This window comes from Arvicola amphibius, chromosome 10 (genome assembly GCF_903992535.2).
Source record: "Arvicola amphibius chromosome 10, mArvAmp1.2, whole genome shotgun sequence".
NCBI lineage: Eukaryota > Metazoa > Chordata > Mammalia > Rodentia > Cricetidae > Arvicola > Arvicola amphibius.
Window position 1 is genome coordinate 69,077,775 of NC_052056.1, and position 15,566 is coordinate 69,093,340.

General features: G+C 45.3%; 1 protein-coding gene across 4 annotated transcripts in view; it reads right to left on the reverse strand.

Moving 5' to 3' along the window:
• The window catches only part of LOC119824574 (LIM domain containing preferred translocation partner in lipoma), a 600,040-nt gene that overhangs the window by 530,510 nt on the left and 53,964 nt on the right, over nt 1-15,566 (reverse strand). For 3 of the 4 annotated variants that reach the window (XM_038344782.1, XM_038344779.1, XM_038344780.1), the window contains exon 2: nt 7,774-7,869. The gene's annotated coding sequence lies outside the window, so the exon portion shown is untranslated. Of the gene's footprint in view, nt 1-7,773; nt 7,870-9,556; nt 9,676-15,566 lie in introns of those variants that run through there. The other variant, XM_038344781.1, reaches the window with a different exon arrangement.

Sequence of the window (15,566 nt, forward strand, 5' to 3'; positions counted from 1 at the left end):
AGGTTTCTAAGAGGGGGCAGAAGGTTCTGCAGAGCAGGATGACAAAGATGACCGTTAGCCCATAGGGCACAAGTGTCTATAAGCAGAACTACCAGCGTGGAGCAGCTATGCCTAGCAGACTGCATTGGCGTGGGAAAGCAGAGAAGGGAGGCTGCTGGGAGAAGCACAGTGGCAGGGAGCCACAGAGGACAGCAGTGGTCAGGGAAGCAGGGAACAGGGAAGACAAGGATAGGAGAATAAAGGAGGCTTTGGGCAGATTCATGTGACCCTGCTGAAATTAACTTAATGGCTTGAAAACTCAAAGCAAGTCAAAACAGAAAGGCAGGCTAAGAAAGGAGTTAAGGGGACCTTCAAAGCCTGTTTCCAGTCTCAACATCAACTGCATAACAGGAACAGCTTCATTATGTAAAAGCCCATTTTGTTTTCATGTCATCCGTAGATTACATCATAGAGTGGCCACAGCCGTCTCATACCTTATCATAAATAAATCACTAGCTTAAATCAGAGAATGAGCCAGGCACACTGATTTAAAAGGAAAATATTAGATCACTTTTAATAACCGATATAATTCAAGTCAGTTGCTATTGAGGCGGTGAGGTAATTCTATGCTACACAGGTCCAAGGAGGAACCAAGGAGGGTCATCACCGGGCAGGTTTAGAGAAAACACCATGGAGAGATGCAGAGTGGTCACCAGAACTTCCATGAGGGCCGTCCTCATATCAGAAAAGCACCACTTACTATTGGTGCCCCCAAAGCCTCCCTCACCAAACAGTTTACAGACAGTCTCCCCAGAACCAAAGATGAGCATCATGTGGTGTCTGAACGTATACCCCGGAATCCACTGGAGTAAGTGAGCAATAGTGAGGCTTTCGGTTATTCAGGAAAACATGAAACCTGGGGTGACTGACATGCCAGCACAGAGGTGTCCCCCCAACGACGAGGGCACTGCAGGGTGAAAACATGGAGACAAAGGTGGAATAGAGAAAACAACCAAGAGTGACTTCCAGCTAAGATTATACATGCCCTAGAAAAAAGAACACTGGGGCCGGAGGGATGGCACAGCAGTCACAAGCACTGGCTGCTCGCATAGAGGACCCAGGTTCAGTTCCCAGCACTTAAGAGTGGCTCACAACCACCTTGAACTACAGGTTCAGGCAATCGGGTGCCGTCTTCTGGCGTCTGCAGGCACTGCATGCATGTGGTGCACAAATATGCACGCAGAAAACACTCACATAAGATTAAAATAAATAAATCTTAAAAAGAAGAAGAGATAAAACTGACACTACATCAACTACATGTTCACGACACCATGGAGGACAGAGGTCTACGAGGGGGCCCCTTAGGTCCCACAACCAGATGTGACAGCAGGTTTCAAAAGAAGACACTTAAGTAAGGTTCTGAATCTAAATTTGGCCTTATTGTATTGCCTTCAGCCATAGAACTCAATGCCTTCTTGTGTTTTCAACAAATGAAATCCTGGGCATGGAACACTTTGAACGCACTGAGAGTATATTTAAAAAGGACAGCGGAAAGAGGCCATCAGGCACAGAGTAGTGACTTCCTGGCCAGTAGCCATGTTAAATGACCACAGCTATGCTTTCCTCTGTGTTGGGCTCCAGGGCTACTAGTAACCTTGACTCTGATTTCAAGTCTCTCATTCCCATTAATTTTGAGAGTGGTGATTAGGATGAGCACCATGGGAACCTGACACCCACCTATAAGATGACCTGCTGAGCCTGTTCTTAAGAGAAGACTATTTGGGTCGGGAAAAGAGACGGATGTCCTGGAAAGAAACTCTCTGCCAGACAAAGGCATTGGCTGAGGTTTCTTGTCGGATCCCGTCATCCCCATGGCACGGTTGTGCATCAGCTCTCTGTTCCTAATGCAAATGGTATTCATAACTACAGAGACACACTGTCTGAGCCAAGAAATGCTGATTTACTCAACTTCTCAGGACACAGTACGGCCCAACGGAGGCAGCGCATCCCTGAGACACAATTAAAGGTACATGATGGCGGCTCAACGAGCCAATTTTAACTGACTCTGACCTCATCCATTTCCGGAAAAGAAGAAAGGTTAGAAAAAGGAATGAAAACATGCCTAAAGGCTACATGGAGTCATTTTAAAGAGCTGAGGTGGGCAGGAGGGAAAAAAATATTGAGAGGAATTTCACGAATTCTCCCTGTACTGCACACTGAGACAGGTCTGCCCCCTCCCTGGCTCTTGGTGTCTCACCTACCCAGCTAAGGGCTCAGGCAAGAATTCCAGCCATTTCTACCAAAGCAGCTCTGACTGCTGACAAAAGCCAAAAATGGAGAGGTGGGAAAAGGATGGTGTTTGCTGCGAGATTTTGCATTCCATGCGGTTATGTGTGTATCAATGTCTTCATTGCAAATTTCTAATGGAAATTTCCTCCAAAATGGTTCCAAGGCAAATTGATCTACCAAGATGCTGAGTTTATTCGGTAGCTTCCGGTCATCCGACTCTCAGCATATCCTAGGTGGCCTGGAAACCTGTACCCAGAAGGCACTCAGATAGTCCTCTATAATCCACAACCTGGAAGTCAAGTCATTTCCTTCCCGCCCCCCCATGTGAAACACATGTCACACAGAGAAGAATGTATCATTTCCAGGGTTATTAATAGTAGTAAAATAAAATGAACTTAAAAAAAAGACTATGGCTTACAACACAGACAAAAAACATTTGACACTCAGAAAAGTCAACTGCCTTGGAGCTTGCCCCATGGGCAAATCTTCACAGCAAGAGTGGAAGCCCTCAGAGCAACCTGAGAGGGTTAGTTCCCCCCCCTGCCGCAGTCACGTGACTGGACTTTGTAGAGACCCTACAGAAGAGACAACAGGTGTGGGAAAGCTCACCTGCAACCTAAGGAGAAGGCCTGAGGGACCCATCTAAGCTGCCAAATCTCTGTCCAATAGCAACTAGGAATGAATAGATGGTTCTTTTTTCTGTTTTTGTTTATTTGTTTATTTCTTCCTTTTTACAAGACAGGGTTTCTTTGTGTAGCCCTAGCTGTCCTGAAACTCAAGAGTTCTGCCTGCCTCTGCCTCCTGAGTGCTGGGATTAGAGGTGTGCACTGTCACCTCCCAGCTTGAATGAATGCTTCTTCTTTTAGCGGGAAAGTTGGGGGAAATGTTATACAGAAACAGGAACTGATAATACTGCATGAGAGTTTGGAATGTTCAAATTCTAGAATATTTTCTGATTCACCCCACTAAATCTACTATTTTGCATTAAGCCTAGGAATCAGATCACCAGGATTCAGTATAGGAACTCTGGAAAGAAACACTTTTGCTCTAGAACATAGAATTGCTGTCTACCTTTAGGACACGGAGCCAGGCACACCCTGGCCACACACACAAATAACTGTGAATATAACAGCAGGGTATAAAAAGTCAGGGCAGCACTTTCTGCTGAAGCTTGTGATTAGAGATGAGCTGGAAACAGAATCACACATGAAATGTTGACATGTTCAGTCAAATTTTTATATTATCCACTTCCATCCTCAGATACTGACCGGCCTCTGTGGCACAACTCTGGTGTCACAGGCTCACCATACCATCCCTCAGGTGTCCCTTAGAGATAAATCTTCTCCCTGGAAACTGTCCATAAGATCCTCTCCACTCTCCATGCCCTTTGTCTAGACTCAGGAATATCTGGGTCTGTGATTTACTTACCTCCATGTCCCAATATAGTAAGGCTTGAAACACGTTTTGTGACAAATAAAAATACTGTAACCAATCATCTTCCCATTATGTGGGATGTCTTCTCTCTACATCTCTTCCCACTGTGTGTGACCTCTTCTCTCTGTTTTTCTTCCCATTGTGTGACTGTCTTCTCTCTCTGCATCTCTTCCCACTGTGTGTGACCGTCTTCTATATGCATCTCTTACCATTGCATTGTATGACTCTCTTCTCTCTACATCTCTTCCCATTGTGTGACCATCTTCTCTCTGCATCTCTTCCCACTATGTGTGACTCTCTTCTCTCTGTGTCTCTTCCCATTATGTGTAATAGTTGTCTTCTCTATGCTTCTCTTCCCATTGTGTGGGACCATCTTCTCTCTGCGTCTCTTCCCACTGTGTGTGACTGTCTTCTCTATGCATCTTTTGGGTTTGTGACTCTTCTCTTTGCATCTTTCCTGAAAGTTACAAGCTTCTAGAGATGACGGACTGAACCTAACTCGCCGTTACATCCTAAGGAGTCTAAGACTGGGCTGCATATGTAGCTGGGTGCCAGCTTGCTCCTCATACACAAAGCCATGCGTTCAATCTCCAGAACTCCAGGAAGAAAAACAAAAAGACTCTGTAGTTGCTAACTTTCTGACAAAGACTAGACTAAGGGGAGAAAATAACAAGAAGTAGTTGTGCAGCAATGGTACAACACACTTAGCCGCACAGACTTTTGACACCTTCTACCACAAAGGAACCACTGAAAAAGAACTCTGAAAAACAACTCTGATCTCCTACGTCCATAGCAAGGAGAGGGATTCCTCTGCCTTTCCTTTAACAGCAGTCCTATCTCGTATAAGCAATCCTCCCTGCATTACAGGAAGACCCAGTGACTCTGGGAGACTGCATGGGCCTCGGTTCCCACTCAGTAAGTCCCCTTGTAATTTGTGAAGCAAGTAAATAAAAATGAAACCTGGCTTAGCAGATGGTGACAAATACTCAGAAGCCACCTGGCCAAGGAACTGCAGGGAGCCAAGACACACACCTCTACCAGAAATGACCAATGCTTTGCTTCCGGCAGACTCTAATACCTGGTAGCTCTTAAGACCAAAACGGAAATATTAAAACTGAGAGGCCTTGGCTACAACAATTGTACGTGGATATCCAAACAGGGAAATCATTTCCTCCCTGACTCCCACTGGGCCAGGCATGCTTGGGGCAGAAGGCGTGATTACAAGAAAAAAAGCAAGAATCCCACAGGCTAGACTACAGCTTCTCTGGGTCTCTCAAGTACTCAGTTTCCTAGGTTTCTGCATCTACCTGCTACATTTCTTCCTGCTTTAGGTATCAACTTTAATATTTAAAAAAAAAGCTCCAAATTGAATTTATTTCCAAGACTCAGAACGAGTTACTGCTCTCCCAGTCTTGGTGAGGACAGGGTCTGGGCTTGAAGAAGGAAGAATGGCGAGCATAAATACCATGTCCGAGTGTGCTAGACGCAACCTTTACAGTATCTTACTTCCCTTTTAATTCATTCTGAATCTCGAAGGAGAAAACATGAAGGGACCACACTTGATAAATTACTCCCAACAGGCTTGAACAAAGCAAAGCTAAGGGGTCAGCAAGACAATCAATGTGACCTACAATTCTGGGATCCGGAAAATGAAGGCAAAGAAAAGCTAACATTGGGCAGGTTTTCTGTTCGCCCATCCTGCCATACTCCGCCACGCCACACACTCACAGGTCTGAAGCTACGCTATTCTCAAAAGCCTCCTTCTGTACAGTCATCTGGTTAGCCCTCCTAAAATCATGCTATCCAGCTGTAAAACAACCCCAACAGATTTAGTTAGGACCTGATAGAGCAGCCTTGGGGAAAGGGACACTCACAACCTTCAGATTTAGATTTATTCTTCTATCCATGAAAATGTGTCATGTAATTATTATGCCCCACTAGACTATGGGACAGAAGCAGAGAGTGTCCTTCTTCTGGCTTGGTATTCTATTTTTTTAAAAAAAACTATTTATTTTTATGTACTTCGGTGTTTTACATGCATGAATGTCTGTGTGAGGGTGTCAGATCTTAGAGTTTCAGATAGTTGTGAGCTGCCATGTGGGTGCTAGGAATTGGACCCAGGTTCTCTGGAATAGCAGTCAGTGTTCTTAACCACTGAGCCATCACTCCAGCCCCATGGGTATCATATTCTTGAAGGTCAAGATCGTGTATGACCCAGGATCCTGCCTTTTCCAATTGCACTCTTGTAAGTAACTCTTGACGGCACATTATCTTGGTCTTCTCAGAACCTCTGCAGAGTCCAGCTGACTAGCATCCCTTCCAAAAGATGCCGTGAGCACTGAAGCATGAAACTAATGAGAGCTGAGAGCAAGGCTTCTAGTCCTTTCTCCCCAACGGTATAACTGCTCTGAGGAGCCGCTTCATCTGTTCTGTGTGACTGCCATGAGGTTTGAGTAGGACAGTCTCTGGTGTGTATATTCCAAGTAGCATAGTCCCAACCTTACGACCTCAGTGACAGGTTCATCACTGGGCAGTAACCAAAGCCTCTGTAAATGTGGCAAAAAGGCTCTGTTCTCCTCGAAACAGGTAAGCAGATGTCTTCAGCCTGGTCACTGGGCAGAGATCTACTAACCACAAGCCAAATACCTTAAGGATGAGAGAGTCAGCAATCAAAAAGGGACAGAGCAAAGAACACGGCAGAGCATCAGAGATGACATCCTACTCAAGTTGAGCCGAAAGTCATCTCCCTCTGAACCAGGTCTTCTGGGATTGTGAGGTCACCCTTCCACCTGGTTCTAAATAACGTATGCCCAGGCCATGTCAGGGCTTCAGAAGCAAGAGTTACCGTTGAATCATAACAATCTAAGGATAACAGAAACTTCTGAGTCTCTTCCACCTGCCTCGTTTAAGGCTGTCTTTCCTGTTCTGCCATTACACCACTCGAGTTCATTAAACCCAAGTTCAAGGCTACCACAATTTCTGTTTAAACACGGAGAAACTCAAAAGGTGAAGCAGGTAATATACCTTTCCATTGATGCTGCAACCATAACTTGGAGGGGGGATATATTCAAGTCCATGTCTGAGATTTTAATAAATACTGCAAAGTCAAAGACAAAGAGTATGGGTTGCCGATGTTATGGACACCAACCATCCGGGGAAAGTAGTCAAACACCAATGAGGAAAACAGAATGACAAGACAAGGAGGAAGTCAGTAACACTCTCAGATCAAGTTGGCTTTTGTCCAATCACAATCACATTCGCTGTGTTTCGAAAAACTCCACAACACTCATAGTGGGATATATTATCTACATAGTTTAATTCAATCCTTGTAGTACATAGGGATTGATCCTCATCATGGAAACCACAGAACTACAGTCAGGAGAAGCAAGAATCTCCCAACTATTTCCCTCAGCTTGTCACCCAGGCGCCCCAGGTCACCCCATATCCATCCTACCAATGCACCTGTGAACTAGGGAGCCGCTGCCAGACAACGCAACGATCACCATCTTCCTGTCCGACGGACGGCAACAAAACCCACACTCAATTAGCACCAGAGCACTAGCAGGTCGTTAAAACAAGGGCTTCCACGCTCTGCCAAGGCCAAGCTAGCCCTTTCCACCTCCAAAGGTTGATGGGAAAATAAAATGAGGTTGCCAAAGTAAACAGCGCATCACACAGGAGCAAACAAGAAACATCAGCTTGTTCCCTGTCGTCTTCATGCCAGTCTTTCAAGTTCAATGACACTCCACTTTCTGCCAAAGGAAAAGGAAGGGAGCCACATGATTACTGGCAAGATGAAATCATTGCCACTGAGTTTTCCTCCAGTTTCTCCATATGCCACCTTGCCAGAGGTGAAGCCTACCTTTGCTTTGCCACAGATTTTACTGACATTGTTATATCTGGTCTGTTGCCATGAAACCAATTCAGATAATGATGATGATGATGATGATGATGAACATTTTAGAATTCTCCAGTTCTCAATTCTTGCTCCCAGAACCTGTCATTTTTAAACACTGATCCAAACATATATTTTGCTATTAAAAAAGAAGCATATTTCTGTGTAGCACTCACCAGCTAAGGGAAAATTGCTCCTCTCCAATGAGGGACCAGGGAACGATGACAAATGCAGAACCAGCGGACTCTCTGTTTCTGTGCTTCAGTTCCCACCTGTGGAAAACAGAGAGAGGAATGTCTGAGGCTCCGGGCTCCAACCAGCATCAGAACAACTTCCTAGGCTGACGATGTCCCTGACTGGACCATACTGGATGATGTCTGACTCACTTCCAGACCTCCCTATCCTCCAGTCAGTACCAGGCGCTCTTGTTTGGCAAGTTTGTCTCAAAGGAAGTGGGAAGAGAATGCTCTCACTCTTTGTCTTCAGCACTCCTGGAAAACAGGCTCATCTAAACAACACAAGTCCAAGACAGAGCGATTAAGGAGGAAAAAAAACACGACGTAGTGGCCCTCTGAATTTCAATTTCCTTCCCTGTATGAACAAGGGAGCCACAGAGAGCTGGAAAGTCTTAATATTCCTTGATAAATCCTCAATACAGACTTATCTCACTGAGAAATATGGCTCTTTTCTTGGGATTATAAAATGTATATTCCAGAGCTGTGGTCTATTGCAAAGCTTGTCCAAGGTTCATGGAACTGAAACTCACCAGGAAACTCCATCCTCATTCTCATAGAATCTTTGAGCATCTTCTAACCAATCATATAATTGCTCCATGTCCCTGATATCAGTCTTCCCATCTGTGTATAAGGTTAGAGTGGCGGGGAGTGGGGGTGGGAGGGAAAGACCTCAAAGTGACTTCCCCAATTCTTCCACCACAAGAGAACCAGGCACCAGGATAGGGAAATGGCCATCACTAGGGGATTTAGGGCTCAGCCCACTACATATAGTTACTGCCCATCTTTAACAGAGACTTGACTAGGCCAGGAACCTGCCTTAGTTCTTATACACTTAAGTATACCTCAAAAACAGAAAGAAATCCCATAAGGAAAACGGAATTCACTCAAGACGAGCCTACCGAAGCCGTTCATTCCTGAGAATTTGAGGTCTTCAGAATACCAGAAATCTCGAAAATCATTTTTACCAGAGATAGAACTTCAAAATTGCTGAGAAACTGATCAGTAAGAAGCCAACCTTACCACTATGGACAGTGAAATCTGATAGAAAAAAAATATCTCCAACCCAAAACCTCATAAAAATCAAAGCTCCTTATGCAGAGCAAGGGGTGAGGGAGAGAAACCCAAAACAGTTTCTATGAGAGGCAAAGGGATTCCGACTCCCCAGATTTCTAAGCCTCAAGAAAAGACACAGTCCTCTAGCCTTGGCCCCGGGGAAGTCACATCCACCCTGCAGCTTCCTCCGGTGTGCCAGTGTCAGTGGCCGCCTTTTCCCAGAGTCGGCTTCTCTTCTAATAATTTTCTTCTCCCTTGCCATAAAGAGAACACGCCGCCTTGCTAAAGAACCGCTGTGAAATGATTGAGGTTCCCATGCAAACAAACCATTAGTCAAGTTCAAATGCAATCTAAATTACCAGTTGTTAAAGTGCTCCTCAATTCCACAGTGAGTTTCCAAGGAGAATTATATGCTATATACTATTTAATTGGTTGTTTTCTATTTTTTAACATCCTTTTATTCCCTCCACCCTTACATTTCAGAAGTGTCTATAAGAGCTTCCCTTTAAAAATTATACATTGTTGAAGAGATTAAATGTGAAGATTGAAAAGTGTCAGAGAAACAGCTGCAGGAATGTGCAGCTCAGCAGAAACTCATGGCCTGGAGACTTTGGGGAAAAATGTAGAATTTTAAAACCTTAGAAATCACCAACAGGGCCCGCACTCTTACCAGGTGAGTAGGCTAAAGCCCTGAGAGTGAAGGGAGGGGCCGGTCTGAAATCCTCTCCCCAGAGAGTGATATAGTCAAGGAAGACAGCTCCCAACTTCTAGACAATGGACATCTTTTTCACACAGGGTCTGCAGGTTCCAGAAGATGATGAGAAACACTGGTGAATTTGATTTGTCACGTAGATGTTTTAAAAGAAACTATGGAACCCTCTTCACATAGCCTCTTGGTTTCTGAAGTGGAAATGGCGAATGTCTCCCCAAAAGAGAGGAAGAGAAGCAAAGGCTGAAGAGGGAGTGTGAAGAAGCAGGGAGAAGGCACATTCTTGGCAGCGAACGCCAAGAAACTCATCTGGACTCCCCACTACTAAAGGGGTCGCGGCTGCAGATTGCCACTGCTTTATCTGGCCCTAAACCAGTTGCCGCCATGGTGAAAGAGGACAGAGAGAATAAACAAAGCCAGGCAGGCCACGGCACGTGGGTAAATAGAAGGGTTTCTGAAAGCCATCTGCAGCACAGTTGCAAATCCAGGGCTTGTGGAAATGATGTGAACCTTGCTGAGCTCAAGTTTCCTGTCAGTAAAACTGGGCCGACACTACCTGTCCTTCAGGGTGTGGACAACCATTTCCCTGAGTTCTGCACTCAGCATAGGCACTACAGAGGCTACACATGCGCACTAAGGTCTCTATCACTTCTCAACGACTACGGACCTACAGACATAAATTATTTGGATTAAAAACTTAATATAAATCATTTGTGTTCTCTAAGATATGTGATGGTCCCCCAAAGCAAATTTATTTACGTTATCGTTTTCAAAAATAAAATACATGAACGCTTTACATATATTTTCCTTCTAATTCAAACTGCTTAAAAACGCTACTTTCAAAAATATTTCCAAACCTAATTTTTAATCGCATGTTAATCAGCTTCACATCCAAAATCTTTAAACTCTATCAACACTGAGAAAGAGCTCCTACCTCACAGAGGAACCTGAGCACTGGAGTGCACATCAAAGGTTTGGGGGATTATAGCAGCAGTCTTAAATCAGAGTCTTCAAAAACTAAGCTCTGTGACAAGGGTTTTATTAATTATAGTCACAAATAAAATATGGACATTTATTCTTCTTCTCAGGGCAGAAATATACCTATAAAAAAACTGCCATTTTCACACTTCGAATTGCTTTGGTATAAAAATAATGGCTCCATTTTTTTAACGTTCATGTAAGAAACCTGCAAATCTGTTGTCTATTCTACTTTGCTGTGAAGTTAAGTAAAAAGCTCAAGAGGCCTGGCATTAATCAGATACACCTATAGGAGTCCAGAATAGGCCTGAGAAAGGACAGTCATGACATACCATCAGATCAATTCTAAAACAGATTTCAAACGGCTGCGTTCTTGATCAAACAAATCCTGAGTAACCCTGGTATCGACTTCTGAGGCCCCCTGGGACAGCTGTCAGCTGACATGATGGCATATTCCCCGCAGTCAGAGCCCAGAAAACAGATGCTTACCAGTAGTCGGGCTTTGATGAAGCAGTGTGGACCTAGCAGGCTCAGGTGCCGACACGTGTCTAGATTCCCTGAATGCTTGTACATGCAAGACTGGGTGAAAAGACTGTAAAAGCAAGTCCGTGCCATGTTCTGCTGAGGCAGCGGCTTTTCAAGGAAGCCTGAGAACCCAAGAGGGCTTCTGCGCATAAAGGAAGACAATGGGCACAGGGGACCAAGGCGCACAGGCGTGGAGGATGAAGACCCTAGTGAGGACAGCAGCTTGTAGCTAAAGGGACACGGTGAGACATAAAGCTAGAGACAGATGATACAGCCAGAACATGGAGGACTTGGTATCCTGGCCTACAGGACTTGAATTGTAAACTCATGGTAGGTGCTGCATTTGAGGGAATGATACAAGGAAAAGCTCAACGACTGAACTATCATTTTAATAAAGATATCTTCCATAGTCAACCTTCCATAACAGCAAGATATGAACATGGAAGGGATTTTCCCAGAGAATATGGCTTTAGAGTGGACTCTTAGCCACAGCTCCACTACCCCTTCCTTCTAACTCTGCAACTCTTACAGGAAAGAAGCTAGGTCATGCCCAAGCAAGACCCCCACTCTGCCATGAGGGACAGCTAGCACTATGAGCTCCCAATAGACTGAGATTCCCGACTGGCTGAGAAGCCCAACTGGCTGAGACTCCAGACTGACTGAGACTCTGGACTGGCTGAGACTCTCGATTGGCTGAGACTCCCGTCTGACTGAGACTCTGGACTGGCTGAGACTCCAGATAGGCAGAGTGCTAGACTCCTCCCTACCTCTCAAGAAGCAGTATCCCACCAGATCCATCCCTGTGTGTGCTGAGAATCCCACAATAGAAAACTCCTTCCAGGCCAGCCTAGCACACCAAAGTGAAATCTTCAATTAACAATGTCTTAGCTAGATGTGCTCAATTAGGATGTATAGAATTGCTCTTTCCGTTAAAGGAGTCCTGGCAGCAACTCCATCCATCCACAGACCCAGGAAATGAAATACTCATCTCTGCCCTTGAGCAGCTGCATATGAAAGGAGACATGGCAAACTTAAAGAGCAAGAGCTGAGGAAGAAGCACAGGCTGAAGCCCAAGTCCCAGAAAACACTATGACACGGGGTGATCGTTTAGTTACTAATAAAAAAGAAATTCAGCCATATGTTTCTGGCACGTTTCCGCTCACAGCTAGGAAGTACCATAGCCAGGAGCCAAGCCGGGATCTTGTGTTTCTAAGCATGAGCATGCACACTCGGCTGCCTTGCAGCCACCTGGTGCAAGTAAACGCAGCAGAATCTCTGCGAGGGCAAAGGCAGTGGCGGTGGGGAGCAGATGGTGACAGCGACTGATTCCTCTATAGGACAAGAGTTCTACAGAAAGAGAAAAGTGAGCTCACTTCACTTCTACAGGAACGGCGAGAGCGGAAGCATGAAGGTGGGCAAATGCAGGATGTCTGGGGAGAGGCAGAGAATGAGCTGTGTGGGGGGCGGGGGTATCGCTGGAGTCTAAGTTGGACACATACTTGATTCCAGTTATGAGAAGCACTCAATAGTAGGGACGAGTGTATTGCTTCAAACTGTGACTACTAGAGAAACCACGCATTTCAAAGAGAACCGTGGCACAGCTTCAGTTTTCCTTGGGAATCCACGTTCCAAGGTGGGGCGGGGTTGGGGGGACCACATAGTATTTCAGATCTGAGCCAGGAAACAAAGGAGCCCTCGGGTTTCTTGGGGCTGATGTAGAGAAGGATGCTGTATGCAGTTTTGACGTTTTCGGGGTAGAAACATCCTAATCTTGAGAAAAGACAATAGTGAATTCTGGGCCCTACCTGGAGCCTAAGTGCCCAGTTTCTCTGAACACAGCATGGGGAGTGGGGTGGGAATTAGAGTAAAAAAAACTATACTCCGCTCAGTCATGGATTTCTCCTGTTTCACCTGCAGAATCTTCAGCAAGTCACCTCCTTTAAACAAGGACACAGTTTTGTAAGATGAAAATGATACTTCCAGAGCCAGGTTACAGTGAGAGCACGGAATCTGTGAGGCTAACGGTGAGGACATGTGTTCCTGCATGTAAGCTGACCTGTGTGTCACAGGTGCTCCCCTTCCGGAAGAAACTGTGTTGATAGCGTGTAGCGTGAAAGCTACCGGTCCTCCAGGAGAAGCGGTCTAAATCCGGAGTTGTCAACGGTTTCTTCGCCTGCTAAAAATGAAGCTTTATTCCCCAGGCGAAGCCATTACATCTTTTTGTGCCAAATTGTTTTCATCTTTTAAATGACCCGGTAATCCCACTTTGGGCAATATACATCAGGGAATAATCCAGAAGGAAAAAAAAGACGGCAATTTGTTCGGAGATGTTATTCATAGTGCTATTTCTAGTTCTTTATATATCCCTCTATTATAGTGCTGATCTCACTGTGCTGCAATTATCCACTCCCCTTCCATACGCCTCCAAATTATCTCTGAATCAATCCCCAGCACCTAGCACAATGCCTGGCATACAGTAAGAACTCAATAAATGTTTGTTGACTGAATGGGTGGTATGAAAGAAATTTTGGAGAAAAAAAAACCGAATGAGCACAAACAAAGCACAGTGTTTTAAAAGATGGTGTTAAACTGACTTCTTTTTCCCTTTTTAGAAAGCCCTGGTAACTTTAGACTGTAAACTACTAGAAAAGGACCATGTAAAGGAGCCTCAGGAATGACTATCCACAGACTTAGGACTTTTTGAAGAATGTTCAGAAACAGAGGTGACCAAGGGTTAACCAGAGGCTTAGGACCCATGCAAGGTCATTTTGGCTTGGTGACTAGAGGTAAGGGCTTAGTCACTGTAGCTTCTCAAACTGATTCTGACATTATTTGTTGTGGGACTTTGACTAAACTACTGCTTAACCACTCGGAGACCTTTCTCTACACTGCAAAGCAGGGGTACTTTCTGGAAAGCCCAACTCATTCATAGGAAGCCTGGGGAGAACCAGGCAAGAGCAAGCTAAAGTCAAGTGAAGACAGGGAGGTGGCCTCCTTGTCACAGCCACCAGCCACAAGGGGTTTTGATGCAGCAGCCCCTCTGGGATCTTTGCAGGTCCGTTTTGTACGACAGAGAGTGTGTTTGTTGCTAAAGGTCTAGGACAAGAGAAAGAAAGCTCTTCATGAACAGAAAACACATTGAAAAAGAACTGGAGACATAGCTCAGTGGTAGAACAAACACTTAGCATGTGCTGGACAAGACAAAAAGAGAACATGATCAATATCATCGCTCAGAAGGCTTAAATAAGGAGCACTTTATTTAAAAAAAAAATCTTGAGAGGGCAAAGGCAGCTACACATTCGGAAGGCCTTGTTTGGGGGCATTTTTATTGCTCTGAGGTAGGAGTCGGAAGCCAGAAGCCGCTGCACCCTCAACTGCTTGGCTAGAAGCTAGAGATTTGAATTCAAAGTCCATACTCTTGGGTCTGGAGTTCTGGTAGCTTCTCCACAAAAATAACACTGATGTGTCTGCAGCTCTGGGTCCATTCAGCCTGACATTTCTCCAAAGGAATCACTCGATCAAGTCCTGAACTTCTCCCTCCTCCACCCCCCTGCCACAGCACTGCTCCAAGGCAGCAGCACCCCCCTACACACACACACACACACACACATGCACACACACACACGCACACACACATGCATACACACACAAACACACGCACACACACACACATGCACACACACAAACACACACACACACACACACACACACACACACACACCTGGAATGTGCCAAATGTCTCTAAGCTTCGCGCTTCCACTATTGCCCTCACCTTTCAAAGAACTCCTCACACAGCTGTCAGAAAGACATTCATAAAAACGTAACTGTGGTGGGGATTGCAGTAGACCTAGACTTGGGGACTTGGAAGCAAACACAGGTCCCATCGTTTCCTTGCACCAGTTAGCCCCTCCGCTCGCCTCTGCTGCTTTTTGCACCTGCAGTCCTGAGCTGCTGGTACAGCAAGCCCGAGTTCACCACACGTGAACTCCTTCCCACTTTGCACCGGCTGCCCACTGCCTGCATGCAGGGACCTCTCCTCTGTCCTTTCCACGGCTGGCCCACTTCACTCAGAGGCAACTGAAACAGATCTTGTAGAGCCCCTCCCCCACATTCAGCCCTTTGTGACTCTAGATTACTGGTTACTCCCCCTCATTCCCAGGTTTATTTCTTATCTAGTCCCCCAGCACACCCTTGCTGTTCTGCATTTTTAATCATGCAGGCCGCACCCTGTGCTGGGATGCTGTCTGAGACAGAACAACGCACAGGAGTAGAGACTCTGAGGATCATTACCGTTAAGAGACCAAGGCCACAGCTCAGTCAGTAAAGGACTGAGTCCATGTCCTAGAACCCAGGCTTTAAAAAGGCAAGCACAGTGTCACACATTTGTAATTCAAGTACTGGAGAGGTACTTCGTGAGTTCTGGGCAAATAAGAGATCCTATTTTTAAATTAAAAAAAATTAAAAACTG